At 56.4% G+C, this 15078-nt stretch overlaps 1 protein-coding gene and 1 pseudogene across 11 annotated transcripts in view; both read left to right on the top strand.

The window, feature by feature from the left end:
• Window positions 1-15078, top strand: part of LOC118144225 (uncharacterized) — a 97365-nt gene that overhangs the window by 61075 nt on the left and 21212 nt on the right. The window lies entirely within an intron of this gene.
• LOC100404046 (unconventional myosin-XV-like) lies at window positions 1533-11973 on the top strand (annotated as a pseudogene).

Raw genomic sequence — 15078 nt, 5'->3', positions numbered from 1 at the left:
GCCTCCCAAAGTGCTGGAATTACAAGCATGAGCCACTGCTCCCTGCTGCAATATTTCTAATATGGAAATAAAAATAAATATAAGCTGAGCATGGTGGTACACACCTGTAATTCCAGCACTTTGGGAGGATGAGGTGGGCGCATCACTTGAGGCCAGGGGTTCAAGACCAGCCTGGCCAACATGGCATAACTCCATTTCTACTAAAAATACAAAAATTAGCCAGGCATGGTGGTGCATGCGTGTAATTCCAGTTACTCGGGAAGCTGAGACAGGAGAATTGCTTGAACCCAGGAGGTGGATGTTGCAGTGAGCTGAGATTGTATCACTGCTCTCTAGCCTGGTTGGCAGAGTGAGACTGTCTTAAAAAAAAAAAAAAAAAGCAAATACGAGAACACAAACTTATATTCTTAAAACACACACACACACACACACTTCCTACAGAAAGGCCTCAGTAAACACTGTAGACAGCAGTCTGCTTCCTGCACTAGGAGGTCCTGGAGATTGCTCCCTACCAGGACACAGAGACCGTCCACGTTCCTTGTTATAGCTGTGCCATGCTCCATCCTGGAATGCACCATGGTGTACTGTGGCAACGAGCCGCTCCATTTGTGTGTCATTCCCCATAAGGACATGTAGGAGGGATTCCCAGGGGTGGATTACGTGCTTCCTTCCTTCCCTCCCTTCTTTCTTTCCTTTAAAAAAAAAAAACTGTATTTAATCTGCACTCCATACAATTAACCCACCAAAGTGTACAATGCTGTGATTTTAGCATGTTCACAAGTGGGCCCGCCTTGTGACCAACACAGTCCTTTCTTTTCTTTCTTTTTTTTTTTTTTTTTTTTTTTTTAGATGGAGTCTTTTTGCTCTGTCACCCAGGCTGGAGTACAACAGCTCCATCTTGGCTCACTGCAACCTCTGCGTCCTGAGTTCAAGCAATTCTCCTGTCTGAGCCTCCTGAGTAGCTAGGATTACAGACATGCACCACTATGCCCAGTTAATTTTTGTAATTTTAGTAGAGATGGGGTTTCACTATGTTGGTCAGGCTGGTCTCAAACTCTTGACCTCATGTGATCCACCCACCTGAGCCTCTCAAAGTGCTGGGATTACAGGCATGAGCCACCATGCCAGGGCCTGGTCTTGTTTTTCTTGAGCCCTCTTCCATCAGGCGTCACTTCCCTTGCCCCCACCACTGTACTGGGACCACCCTTGTCACAGTCACCCCTGGAGCTCTAGGGAGCTGAATTCAGTCATTAGCTCTCCATTCTTGACTAACCTGAGCCACGTGCCCATCTGTCACAGCAGCCCTGCCCTCCTGTGCAGCACCCTCAGACCCCATTCCCTTCTGTCTCTCCAACCTCCCCCTCTGGCTGGCTTCCTGTTCACTCACTGCCTCCTTGGCTCCTAAGCACTGCATCCCTGTGGCTTATTCCGTGGCCTCTCTTCCCTCTACACACATTCCCTCCCTGGTGGCATCCTCCAGAGCTGTGGCTTCAATGCCATCTAGATGCCGATGACTGATACTACTAGTCCTGATGGCTGTGATGGCCCCTTGGCAGTGCCCAGTGCCTAAAGCTGACTCCTGGGCCCTACCTCCTCAACTTGCTCTACCTGCAGCCTTCCTCATCCTGGCCGATGACCTGATGGCCTCTCCATTCTCCCTGCTGTTCAGTAAGGAAACCTGGGAGCCATTCTGCACCCTCCCCCACCCCCATCATCAAATCCTGTCAGCCCTACCTGCCACATGTCCCCAGCATCCTACCACTTCTCCACACCTTCACTGTTGGCAGCCTACTGCAGGAGGACTTCAATGGAAACTTCCACACTGGCCTCCCTGCCTTCACCCTCACTCCTGCAGCTGCTCCTCCCACAACAGTAGAGGCTCCTATCAAGACTGAGGTATTTTGCTAGGCCCAGTAGCTCACACCTGATAATCCCAGCACTTTGGGAGGTCAAGGCAGGTGAATCACCTGAGGTCAGGGGTTCAAGATCAGCCTGGCCAACATGGCAAAACCTCATCTCTACTAAAAATACAAAATTAGGTGGGCATGGTGGTGTGCACTGGTAATCCCAGTTCCTCAGCAAGCTGAGGAAGGAGAATTGCTTAAACCTGGGAGTCAAAGGCCGGGAGCAGTGGCTCAGTGAGGCTTAGGCGGGTGGATCACCTGAGGTCAGGAGTTTGAGACCAGCCTGACCAACATGGCAAAACCATGTCTCTACTGAAACCACAAAAATTAGCTGGGCATGGTGGTGTACACTTGTAGTCCCAGCTACTTGGGAGATTGAGACAGGAGATTCTCTTGAACCTGGGAAGCAGAGGTTGCAGTGAGCTAAGATCACACCACTGCATTCCAGCCTGGGTGACATAGCAAGACTTCATCTCAAATAAACAAAAAAGACTGAGGTCTAATTCCATCCCTTCTCTGCCAAAACCCTCCTCCCATGGCTCCTGCCTCATTGGCAGTTGAAGCTGACCCCTCATTGTGGCCCACAGGGCCTGTACGTGTGCCCCAAACTCTGACTTCACCACCCAGTGCACTCTCACTGCCCTCCAGCCACTGGCCTGGCTGCTCCTCCACCTGCTTGAGACTGTGCACTACCCATAGGTTCTCTTCATGGCCCCTTGGCCACTAGCCCTTCCGTGACGTCCTGTTTAATGTCACACCCCCACTTCTTGCTGTCCCTTCCACAGCACTTATATCCCGTTATCTATGTGACTGATTGTCTGTGCTGATTGGCTCTCCCTCTGCCCACATATGGTAACTCCATGAGGGCAGGGTTTTTCTCCGTTTTGTTCACAGCTGTGTCCCCAGCACTTAGACGGTGCCTGCTATGCAGCACACTTCCCACAGAGGCTTTTGAATGAATGAGTGAGTAAATGCTGGCTACAGGACCCTTAGGGAAAGGGGCCAGGCTGACTGAGGAATCCAGGTTGGGGTGGGGGTAGTCAAACACTGCAGAGGCCTTGGTGCCTGTTGGAGGCCCAGCTGGGCTCTGGTTTGTCCAGTGGCTTGGTCAGGGCCCTCCCCTTCCAGGCAGGAGCAGGATCTGGGGCCCGATGGACTATGCCACTGGCTCGGTCCAGTGTCCTATACCACTCCAAGCCCAGTGATGACCCACGAGCTCAGTTGGCAGGAGTGCCTAGTAAGGAAGGTAGTTCTAGACCCGGCCAGGCCTGGGTTCTACCTTCTCAAGCCAGGTGACCTCGAGCAAGTCCCTTCTCCTTTCTGAGTCTGAGTTTCCTCATTGGAGACTGGAGATACTAACAGTTCATATCTCACAGACCTGCTGTGAGAGTCTCATGAGACCACTGCACCACATACCTGGCTGGGGCCTCCCTCTGGAAACTGACTCCAAGAGGAGCTGGGGCAGGTGTTGATATCTCTGGGCTTAGAATGTCTCGGCTGGGTGCAGTGGCTCACACCTGTAACCTCAGCACGTTGGGAGGCCAAGGTCAGTGAATCACCTGAGGTCAGGAGTTCGAGACCAGCCAGGCCAACATGGCAAAACCTGTCTCTATTAAAATCACAAAAACTACCCAGGGGTGGTGGCACTGGCCAGTAATCCCAGCTAAGCTACTTGGGAGACTGAGGCACAAGACTTGCTTGAACCCAAGACATGGAGGTTGCAGTGAGCCGAGTGAGCCGAGATTGCACCACTGTCCTCCAGCCTGGGCAACAGAGTGAGACTCTGCCAAAGGGAAAGGAGGAGAGGGGAGGGGAGAGGAAAAGAAAGAGCATCTCCCCTGTCCTTCCTTTTTCCTCAAGAGGGCAAGAGCCACTGCCCAGAAGCAGAAGGGAGAGTGGGCAGCCCCTCAAACTCCTGCACTGCAGGAGGCCCACTTCCTGCACGCATCCCCGAACTTGCCCCAAAAGCGCTCCATCCAATTTATCTGGTGTCCATAAAGCCCCACTCCCCATTGCTGTGAGACTGCCTACAGCAGGCACCACCAGTCCCTGGCGCAACTCCTCTGAGTGGCTGGGCACTGACAGTCTCTGGGTGAGTCTTGGGGAGGAGGAACAGGAAGAAGAGGAAAGTAAAGAGCCAGAGAAAGTGAGCAGGGGGAAGAGACAGAGGGAAAGGGGAGATCTCACCTGCTGCCCCAGTCCCCTATCCACTCCTGCCTCTTGTCTGGGAAGGCATCGCCCGTCCGTTTCACAGCTGAGCACACTGAGGCTCTGAGGCCACTGATCTGAGGGTGTAGAGCTGGCAAGTGGCAGAACCAGGGCCAGAACCTTGCTGCTCTGGGGTCTCTAATGCTAAACTTTAAGCAACTAAAGAATTAGCTCTGGGACCAAAAGACTGAACTGGAGTTCAGTGAGTAGTGAGCCTGATGTCATTTGAGGTCCATCTTGAGAACAGGGAGGAGGAAGAGGAGGAGGAGAGATGGTTCTGAGGCTTTATGTCTCAGAGCTGCCACTCCGCACCCCCGATGGCCTGCCATTTCTCCCACCCCCTACCTCTTTTAGTGCAGGTTCTCAAAAGTGAATTAGACTGGCCACCAACCAGACTTCAGACATGCAGCCTTAGGTCAGGCCACATGAAGCAATCAGCTCTGCCCAGAGAAGGCAGAAACCACATGGTCACAGCCTACTCAGCCAGGGCAGAAAGCAAGGGGAGAGGACAGGGGTAGGTAGGGACCCCAGACAGGTGCCAGCAGGAGGTATCTCCAGTTACCCAGTAGCTCCATCAGGTCTTGCTCCTTTTTGCTGAAGGAGACGGGGTATAGCTTATCACTACCATTCTTCAGAGGGAGCTGAGCACCAGAGAGGACAAAGGGCTTTCCTGGGCCCACCCAGCCAGTTAGTGACAGAGCCTTGAGTCAGAGCCAGGCCTGACTCACCCTCCATTTCTGCCCCTCTACACCCGCTCCCCGCACACAAAAGTGGAGTTTCACTGAAACACCCCAACACCCCCCCACACACACACCCACACAGAAGTGGAGTTCCACTGAAACAGCCTTCCTTGCTGTGCCTTCTGAGCTGGCAGCCCCGTTCCCCTGCTCATGTATTATTCAGCTCCTGAGACCCAGGCAGCTCACTACACTGACCAAAGCCCAGCACTTGCTCTGCCCATTCCCCTCCTCCCTTGCCCAGGACCTAGAGGGTCCAAGGTTCTCCAAGATGACTTGGTGGGCTTTGACCATCCCACCCTATGCCCCACTTGTGGCCCAGTTGCAGGTGTGCTGGTGATTTAGGACAGGTGGCATCCCATCTCTGTGGCTCAATGTCTTCCTCTGTGAAGCTGAAGTGACCCAAAGGCTCTCTTCAGGGGTTTGAGCCAGCTGTGGTCCAGGGAGGACCTGACCAGGACCAGCACTGATGTTCCCATGACGAATCCAAGGCCAGAATGTCCCACCCAGCACAGGCCTCACAGGCAGGCTTCCCCATCCCGGTAAACAACACCCACACACTTTCCGCCACTGCCCTAGGGTGAAACCCAAGGCGGCTCTAGAGGAGATGAATTATGGATCCACCCTCCCAGAGTCTGGCCCGGCCCTCCCCCCGCCACCCGGGGCGAGTCCAGTCTGCTTCCGGCCTAAGGAGGCCGGGTGTCCAGCCGCAGGCAGGAGACAGAGCAGGTCCCCGGGTCTCCAAGTCCCTGAGCCAGTGACACTGGCCCCAGGCCCAGCAGGGAGCAGGCAGCCACCATGGTGGAGGAAGATGAGAAGAAAGCCAAGAAAGGGAAGAAGGCGCCAGAGCCCGGAGAAACACACAGGGAGCCTGCAGGGGACGTCGCGGCTGTTCATGGGCATCCGCAATCACACACCCAAGATCTCCAAGAAGGACAAGTTCCGCAGAGTCTCGGCCTTTTTCGGGGCCTCCACACCGGCCCCAAGAAGAGCAAGCGCAAGAAGGCCCGCACCGCACCGTGCTCAAGTCCACGTCGAAACTCATGACGCAGATGCACATGGGCAAGAAGAAGCGGGCAACGAAGGGCAAGAAGCCGTCCTTCATGGTGATCCGCTTACCCGGCCGCCGTGGCTAGGCCGCCTGCAGCTGCGCACCCGGTCACTCAGCAAGGCGTCCACCGCCATCAACTGGCTCACAAAGAAGTTCCTCCTCAAGAAGGCCGAGGAGTTGAGCAGCGAGCAGGCCTCGGTGGATGCCTGGCTGCAGAGCTTGGGCTTCCCGCGTGGGCTCCCGCAAGCTGCCCTTTCCATCAGGTGCCGAGATCCTGCGGCCCGGGGGCCGGCTCCGGAGGTTCCCCGCAGCATAGGCGTCGGTGAGCCCCTGGGCTTCCTGCCCTTCAAGGACGAGGCTCCGTTCCATCACTCAGGCTCCCGCAAGTCGCTGTATGGGCTGGAGGGCTTCCAGGACCTGGGTGAGTATTATGACTGCCTCCGCGACTGCCCCCGCCCGCGCCGCCCCTCTCCCCGGTGCTCTCCGGCCTGCCCCGGCCGGCCTCGTCCTAAGGCTCCCTCCGCAGCCACCTGCCGCCCTGGGCCTCCCCAGCGCTTGTGCCCCCTCTGCCGCAGGCCGGCTGGTGGGCGTTCCTGGAGCCCCCTGCCGTGAGCCCGGAAGTACCCCCTCCCTGACCTACTGGCCTTCCCCGGGCCCCAATGCTCCTTCTGAGGCTCCTACCGGCAAGGGGCGGCCTTCGGCTTCCTGGTGGCCTCCACGGGGGCGTCGCGGGGGCGGGCCTGGTCCCCGCTGGCCTCGCCCCAGCCCTCCCTGAGGAGCCTGCCGGGCCCCGGCTACCGCTCGCCCTTGGCACCTCCGTCGCCTCAGCTGTCCATGCTCGCGGGTCCCTACCAGCTGCCCTTCCCGCCCCCGGCCCGCCGCCCCCACTCGCTGCGGGAGCCCCCAGCCCCACGCCGAGCCTCCGGGCGCCTGGGCCCACCCGGCTCACTCAGGTCACCCTCACCGCCCCTGGTGCTAGGCCACAGCCAGCGGCGCCGCTCCCTCAATCTGCCCTCGGGCCTCCCGCACACATGGGGGCGCCTCAGCGAGCCGCCCACTGGAGCTGTGAAGCTGCGAGTGCGCCCGCCCTTCCACCAACCGCTCGGGGCCGGGGCCTGGCGGGCACCCCTGGAGCACCGGGAGAGCCCAGGAGAATCCAAGAACTCAGAGACGCCCTGGACCGTGCCCCCGCTGGCCCCCAGCTGGGACATGGACATGCCTACCACCTAACGCCCACCATCCCCCTTGCCCAGAGGCGCAGGCAGCCGCGAGGCTTTTCCAGACCACTCCCTGTGCTGGAAAACCCCTTTCTCCAGCATGTGAGCCCTGTGCCACTCTCCAGCCGATGGACTCAGCTGCTGATATGACCAGGGTCTTCCTGGACAGACACCATGACCCCAGGGCCTGGACAGCTCACCAAATCTGCTGACCCAAGCCCTGAGAAGCCTGAAGAAGAGACCACCCTGGGGGACCCCCAGCTGCCAGCAGAGACCAAGCCTCCAACCCCAACACCTCCCAAGGAAGTCCTCCCAAAGCAAGACACTAAGGCCCAGCCTCTCATACCCACTGGCTGAGTGTGACCAGACCAGGGCCACATGGCCATCATGGCACCGCTGCGGGACACTGCCCCAAGCCGCAGGCCCCTTGGTGCCCACTAGGGCCCCAGAGCCCCTGAGCAAGGCGGGTGAGCACCACCAGGCAGGCCCTGGGTGTTTTGCTGTGGTCATGCCTCGTGTGCAGAAGCTGAGCTCTTTCCAGCGAGTTGGGTCTGCAACCCTGAAGCCTCAAGTCCAGCCAGCCCGGGACCCCAAGCTGAGAGCCTGGAGTCTTCGCTGGTCCTGCCTCTGGCTGCGGGCAGAGGCCCCCGGACCCTGGCCACACCTACCTTCAGTCCTGCCACCTGGGCCCTGGAGCCACCTGCCTGTCCCTCAGCAGGTCCTGGGAGGAGGTCAGCCCCCAAAGCTGGCAGAACAAGGTATGGGGGCACAGATTTCAGGGAGGGTTTGTGGGTTCTGGCCTAGGAAACAGGGAAAGGGAAACAGCCTGAGGAGCCCTGTGCAGCAACCTTGGAGAGCTGCTGCCTGCAGGGGCCTCAGTCTCTGGGTCTAGAAGTTGGGGAGAACAGCCTGGGCCTCCCAAACCTCTGGAGGATTGGACACGGGGATGCCCAGCACAGGCAGGCACAGGACAGAGACATGGGAAACTGCTTCCAAGTCACTCTGGGGAAGGATCTTTGTTCATCTGTAGGCCCTGGGCAGCCCTCCCCGATCCAATCTGGGTGACAAGTCTGGCCCCTAACTTCCCCTCAGAGATTTTGGCCAAGCCAGATGTGAAACTGCAGGACGTCCATCCTGTCCCACTGCACACCCAGGTCTGTGCTGTTCCTTTTGCCTCCCACTAACCCTCCCCCAAATTAGAACCTCCTCTTTCCTCAGGGTTTTTGCTGCCCTTTGAAGTCTCCTGGGCTGCAGGATTCTGGAATTGGTTAGCGTGAGGGGCTCAGGGTCCAACCTTCCAGTCTCCTCATTGCCAAAGAGAAAACTGAGCCAGGAGTCCTTCTGGAACCCCATGTCAGGTGCAGGGCAGGCAGCCCCTTCTGAGGGGTGCGCACGCCTGGCTGCCACACAAGGCAGAACTCGAGCCTGACACTGGGTGGCCCTTGGCAGAAGGGCATGGCCACCAGGACGCACAGGGGTGGGTGGGGCAAGCAGGGGCAGCGAGTGCTTCTCAGCCTCTGCAGATGGTGCCTGGTGGAAGGGGCAGCCAGCAGGACTCAACAATGGCAACTGGGGCAGCCTGGCTGCTGGGGGGCCCTGGCCCCGGCCGCGGGTACCCCACGCCATGTGGGCTGCAGCATTGCGGGAGCTGGGCGCAGGGCGTCTAGGGGTGAGGGGCAAGGATACCTGGGCCCTCCTCACCCTGGAATACGTGAGTGGCTGAATTATTCAGGGTTTGCGGCTGCTGGCAAGCACGTGGGCAGATGGGTGGGCCAGAGGCCAGGGTCGAAAGGGTGATTGATACTCGCTGTGCCCTACTTAGCAGCCCAGCGATAGGCATGCAGGGCTCCCTCCTGGTGTCCTCTTTCCTCGCCTGCTCAGGGGGCAGCTGGGATTGGAAAGGCTGAGGGTGCACACGTGTGTGCTTGCAATCATGTGGATCCTGCGCAGGCCTGCGTGCCCGAGTGTGTGTGAGTGTGAATCACAGCCAAATGACGAAAGCAAGTGTATGAGATCTGAGCAGATGTGGCATCCCGGGGGGTCAGGGTTGTTTGCCCACCCTCTGCCAATGTGCCCAGACGTGTGTTCACAGAGGAGAACTTGCAGCCCAAAGGTGGCATCGGGACTTCCATTCTCCAGACCTCCAGGGTAGCGGGGGACCCAGCTGTCCACCCAGATGTATGTGCCAAGTGGAGAGGTAGAGCATGTGCCTGCACACTCTGTGTCCCCGGACGGGCCTTATGGACCTGCATGCATGCCCGCAGGCCAACAAGAACACCTGTGTGTCTGGGAGTTGTATGAGCTAGAAATGCCATTGAGCGTGGGTCCATATGCGGGCATCCACATTTTCCCCGGCATGAGCATGGGGGTGTGGTGCTGAGACAGTCTCCATCTCTGCCCTCCTGGAGGCCCCATGCACCAGGAGACAAGCATCCATCGAGTTGTCACACAAGCCAACACGTGGGGTCTGCTGGTGCTGGGAGAGCTGCGGTTGGGAGAGAGCTGGCAGGTGTACCCATGTTCCTGCACATGCCTTTGCTCACCCTCCGGGGCAGGACGCTTGGGAGCTCATGGGAGCACCTGCTTGGGCACTGAGGGCATGCATGCGTCTCATGTATGAGGGTCGCATGCAGGTTCCAGGGGCCACAGCATTCTGTAGCAAGGACACACCTGCAGGACTCACCTGACCTTGGGGTTTCCTCCCAAACAATGGTGGTGGGCCCCAGGTATGACCGAGCTGGTGCCAACGGGGGTGGGGGCTTCCCCGCAACCTGCAGACACAGCCTCTCTCTCTCTCACAGATACACTCCATCCGCAACCTGCCATCCATGCGGTTCCACGAGCAGCACAGGGAGGATGGTGTGGAGGACACGACACAGCTGGAGTGAGTGGGCAGGGCCGGCACGGTCAGCAAGAGGTCACCATGGGGTTCCCACCCTCCCAGCCAGAGCAGCTCCTCCTACACCTGCCTCTCACCTCCCAGGACATTTTCAGAGCCTCAGTCGTGAAGTGTCACAAAGACTAAACGTGGTGTGCTTTGTGAGTTAGATGGACTTTGGTTCAAATCCCAGCCCCACCACTCACCAGCTGGTGGACCTTGGAGAAATCACTTTGCTTCTCTGCATCTCAGTTTCTCATCCATAAGATGGGAGTGGGGTGGTTGCTGTGAGGAGGCTGGCACATTGGAGGTGCTCAAAACATGAGGGTGTATAGGTCAGCATCATTATCCAATCACTGTGACTATGTGTGTCCCACAGCCCCCCAGTGGAGTATTATACCTGTTGATTATGATACCTGTTAGACAGATGAAGAAATGATTATCACACCTGTCAGACAGTTGAAGAAACAGGCACAGAGCGGTGAAGTAATTTGCCCAAGGTCTCCTGGCTGGTTGGTGTCAGAAATAGGACTTGAACTCAGGCCTATCTGATCACGGCACTGCACTGAGGCGGGGAGGGAGACCCATACCAGGACCAGCCCCGGGGGCACTGACCGTTTCTCTCTGTGCCCTTCCAGAGACCTCCAGGAAACCACCGTGCTGTCCAACCTCAAGATTAGATTTGAACAGAACCTCATCTACATAGGGCCTGGGGCTCCCCTGCCCTGGGCCTGGGTCAGGAAGGCAGCTGCCTCCTGGGGCCGGGTGGGATGCACAGATTTCCTTTTGGACCCTAGCCCCTGGGGCCTCTGGTTTGAACTCTTGAGTTTTGTCAATTCAGCATAGAATGTCAGAGCCTGGAACTAAAATCTGAAGTCTTAAAACACAGTCTTAGAATGGTGGATGCCAGAGGCAGAAAGCTGGAGACGGAATCCAGAAATATGTGACACTTTCACCACCTGGGACCTGACAGATAGAACTTCCAGAGTCCTAGAATCCATAGACCTGGATCCCAGAGTGGGGACAGCCAGAGGGGTGGAAGGGAGCCTCTGACCTGAGAATGACAGAACAGAGGCCCACAGCCACAGTGTGGAAGACAGGGACACTCAGAAGGGCTCTGGCCACAGAAAGATCCCCTCAGCCCCCCAACTGCCCACTCCAGGTAGTGGAGTTTTGCCATCAACCGAAAGCAAAAGTTCCTGGAGCCTGGACCCAACTATGAACAAAAGAAGTATGATCATGGCTGTGGGGTTTTGCTCACCCCAGACTCCTCCCAGCTCAGCCTGGTGCAGTGCCTGAGATTCCACTGTTAGAGCAGATAGCCCAGCAAGCTGGTAAAGGGCTCTAGGTGGGAATCCCAAGTCCAGGTAGCCAGCTATCTGTCTGGATGCAAACAGGGAGCCAGGCTCCCAGTGTAGGGAAGGGAGGGACACAGAGGGCTGTGAGGAGCCATAGTGCTGAGGCCACTGTCTGCCCAGCAGACGTACATCGGGAGCATCCTAGTGTCAGTGAACCCATACCAAATGTTCAGAACCTATGGGCTGCAGCAGGTGCAGCAGTGCAATGGGTGGGCCCTGGGAGAGAATCCCCTGTGAGTGTCTGGGGGAGACCTGCCCTGGGGTCTCTTGGGCCCCTCTTTCCCCTGCTCTGGGAGCCTGAACCTTGGCTGCATCTCAGCCATGAGTCAGGGATAATGGGGAAAGGCAGCCCACTTACTCAACCTGACAGTCTCTCCCCAGGCGGGGCCACAGCCATGGATTGGAGGCCACTGTGGTTCAGACCAGGATGGGGTGGGAGCATTCCCCCAACAGGGTGAGGGGTGGGCAAGATTGACTATTTGGCTGGATACGGATGCTCCCCGCCCAATCCCTGGGAGGTTTGGGAGCTTAGAGGCAGAGGCTGGCTCTAATAACCTGTCTCCCAGGCACCTCTCTGCAATTGCAAATCTCACCTTTGCCAAAATGCTCGATGCCAATCAGAACCATTGCATAATCATCAGGTGAGCAGGCTGTCTTTCCATGGGGGATAAATGTGGGACTTCAGGTAACAGGCCTGAATCTGGCCAGAACTGCTGTGGGACCTCAGAAGATTGCTTGGCACCTCTGGGTTGGCCCACCACACACATCCTCTTGCTTCATGGTGGGGGTTGGGGTGTCCCAGAAGAAGCAGTGAGAGGGCTTGGTTCTCCCATCTGGGAGCAGCGAGTCTCCCTTGCAGGCTCCTGAAGGGGTATTGAGGTTACGTTCTTGGCTGCCTGTGCTGTGCTGGGCAAATGCTGCCCCTTCTGAGCCTCAACTTCTTTATCTGCAACCAGGAGTGCACAGAGAGGCCATTTCAGAGGTGTGGAGTATTGCACCTACCTCTTCACAACCATCTGGTGGCCCCTGATGCCCCCTCGGGCCTTAAAGCTTAAAATTCACTGGACAGGATCACAGCTGAGATCCCTGTTTAAGGACCCAGAGTTTCAATCCCAATTTCTCCACCTCAGAGCTGTGTGACTTTGGGCAAATTTCTTGACCTCTCCATGCCTCCGTTTCCCCATTTGTAAAATAGGGGCAACTGCAGTATCTCAAGCTCATAGGGCTGCCATGGGAGTGAAGTGAGTGCCCTGCACGGTGTCCAGCATGCAGTGGCTGTGAGCTGGTTATTATCCCATCACCGTCATTGTGGTCATGATGACAGGCAGGTTCTCCAACCCTAGGTGTACCGTAGAGGGGCAGCAGCCCAGCCCGACCACCTCCCTGCCTTTCTCATGGCCTCGCCTCTATGCTGGGTGGGTCTTCAGGCCCCAGAAGGCAGGAATGAAGACTATGACAAACAGGAGGAGAAGCATCAGGTGAGGGTTCCAGCCTTCCTTTAACTCGGGGAAGGAAGCAAAGGGTTAAATGGCACCAACTCTACCAGAGGCCATGTGGGGTGAGCATGGTGGGAAATGGGTCTGGGGTAGAGTGGAAAGGGGTGGGAGAGGCTGCTACTGCTGGTGTCTTGAAGTGAGGTGGTTCAAATCTTGTTCTCATTGCTCATCCCAGACAAGTAACTTTATTTCTCTGAGCCTCAGTTATCTCATCTGAAAGATGGGGCTGATTCCGACTTCAGAATTAGGGGTATCAAATGCCTAACAGAAGAAGCAGCAGCTGGCATCCAGCACAGAGCCTGGTCAGCAGGGGCTCTAGAAATGGCACTGAAGGGCTACATCTAGGGATGAAGAACTGAATACCTCTGAGCTGTGCCAGAAAGCTCAGGGCTTAGGGCGGCTAGACCAGGACAAGATTTGGTACCAGGAGTGGGGTGTCCATCCCAGCTTCACACCTATCCTCTGACTGGGTCTGAAAGATGACCGGGTCACTCCACTTGCTTCAGGTCCCCTGGTAGGAGGAGCCAGGCATGGGCCCTGCTCACACCTGCAGCTCATAGCTCGAGTCTTTGCAGAACTCCAAGGGGAGGAGGGAGACACTTCTTGAGTCCACTGAGATCAGCCTTCTCCTTGGACTCTGCCAGTACGAGGAAAGGACGCACCAGGTCAGGGTGCAACCAGGCCAGCCCCTGCCTCCAGCCAGCCACCTCTTTCCCAGCCTCCATCAGAGGGGCTGTGCATCTTTTCTCTTCCCACAAGAATCAGGCTTATGCCTGAGTAGCCGGACTCAGGCTTGGGCAGCACAGACTCACCAGCACTGCCTGGCCCTTGCCTGTGATAGGATGTTCTGTTTGATTTCTCTTTGATTCCAATTCACCCATTGACGGTCCTGGCAGTGAACTCTCCCTGCAGGACTGGGCATATCTCAGGAGTGGCAATGGTCTGGCAGTATCCCAGGCAATGCATACTTTCGGAATCCTTCAACACTTGAAGACATTCTCAACTGATGCTTGGAATAAGTCTCAATACATCAATTGAGAATGTCTTCAACTGTTGAAAATTCCAAGAGTTGACATACTGACATTCCCAACAGTGGGCATTTCTAGAAGTCTTTAACTACAGACATCTTAGCAATAGATACCTCTGGAAATCTTCCACTGGGGACTTTCTAAAGTATGGTACTCATGGACATCTTCAGCTGGGACCATTCTAAAGGATGGGCAATTCTAGAACTCTTCAGCTGTGATGGTTCTATCATTATTACTATTTTTATTTTTTAGAGCAGGGTCCCACTTGTGACTGTGCTAAATAGTGGGCTGGAAGGACACCTCTCAAAGCCTTCATGTTTGAAACAATGGGCCCCCTAACACTGGACTTTTTTTCTGTTTTTGAGATCGAGTCTTGCTCTGTTGCCCAGGCTAGAGTGCAGTGGCACAATCCCAGCTCACTGCAACATCTGCCTCCTGGATTGAAGCAATTCTCCTGCCTAAGCCTCCAGAGTAGCTGGGATTTCAGGTTCATGTCACCATGCCCAGCTACTTTTTGTACTTCTAGTAGAAACAGTTTCACCATGTTGTCCAGGCTGTTCTCAAACTCGTGACCTCACGAAATCCACCCGCCTTGGCCTCCCAAAGTGCTGGGATTACAGGTGTGAGTCACCGCACCAGGCTGGACCTTCTTAATCACTGATACTTCTGGAACTCTCCAACTATGGCCATTCTAAGCAAGTGGGAAGCTTCCAGATGGCCGCGTTCCTGAAATGTCTTCTATTGTGACTACACTAGACCTGGGGTGAAGCCTGGGGAAGGGACAGTCTCTTTGGAATGCTGACAGTGGAGGGGACATGCATGGAGAGGACAGATTATTCAGAGGTCTCCTACCTTGGGGAGAAGTGAGGAGAGGGAGGGTGGCCCGCTGTAAGGGAGCACTCGCACCCTTGGTCTCTGTTCTTGGCCATGGATGACGATGCTCACACATCTCTCCCACCCAGATGCCCTTGCACTCCCTTCTCTCCCCTCCCCTTCACCCACTTAGCTGCACTGATCCCCACATTCCTCACCACAGCCCAGGGGTCTCCGCGGTTCCTGTACTGCAGCTCATACTGAAGCTTGCCCTTCAGCATGAAGTCAGGGCCTTCATAATCCGAGCACCAGGAGATATTATACTGTCCTGAGAAGGTCACGGTCACATTGACTGGGTGGAAAAACCCACCCAGTGAGGTTTTGCTGC

This window comes from Callithrix jacchus, chromosome 9 (assembly GCF_049354715.1).
Source record: "Callithrix jacchus isolate 240 chromosome 9, calJac240_pri, whole genome shotgun sequence".
Taxonomy (NCBI): Eukaryota; Metazoa; Chordata; class Mammalia; order Primates; family Cebidae; genus Callithrix; species Callithrix jacchus.
Note: the sequence above shows the minus strand (reverse complement) of the source record. Positions and strands in the feature narration are given on the sequence as shown.